Consider the following 250-nt stretch of genomic DNA (forward strand, 5'->3'; position numbering starts at 1 on the left):
TAGCTAAGCTACTTCGTATCATTTTTAACAGAAGAAGCTAATTTAGCCTCTGCAATGGCTAATGGACTTCCGATGGGTTTATTGAAAGCAGAGAAAACGCAGAGAAAGAAAATGCATTCTAATAAAACGTTATCGGAAGACTCGAAACACTGGCCGCTTTTTTTCCTGCAATTTTCCCCACGCATGAAAACCGCTAAGAGGGACTTCAGCGAGAAAGCGCTAATGGCTGCTTTCGACGTCGGCTAGCTTA

General features: G+C 42.8%; 1 protein-coding gene across 1 annotated transcript in view; it reads left to right on the plus strand.

The window, feature by feature from the left end:
• The window catches only part of LOC119592681 (fibrinogen C domain-containing protein 1-B-like), a gene marked incomplete at its 5' end in the record, with an annotated part of 56126 nt that overhangs the window by 52072 nt on the left and 3804 nt on the right, over nt 1–250 (plus strand).

Source organism: Penaeus monodon, chromosome 30 (genome assembly GCF_015228065.2).
Source record: "Penaeus monodon isolate SGIC_2016 chromosome 30, NSTDA_Pmon_1, whole genome shotgun sequence".
NCBI classification, from domain to species: Eukaryota; Metazoa; Arthropoda; class Malacostraca; order Decapoda; family Penaeidae; genus Penaeus; species Penaeus monodon.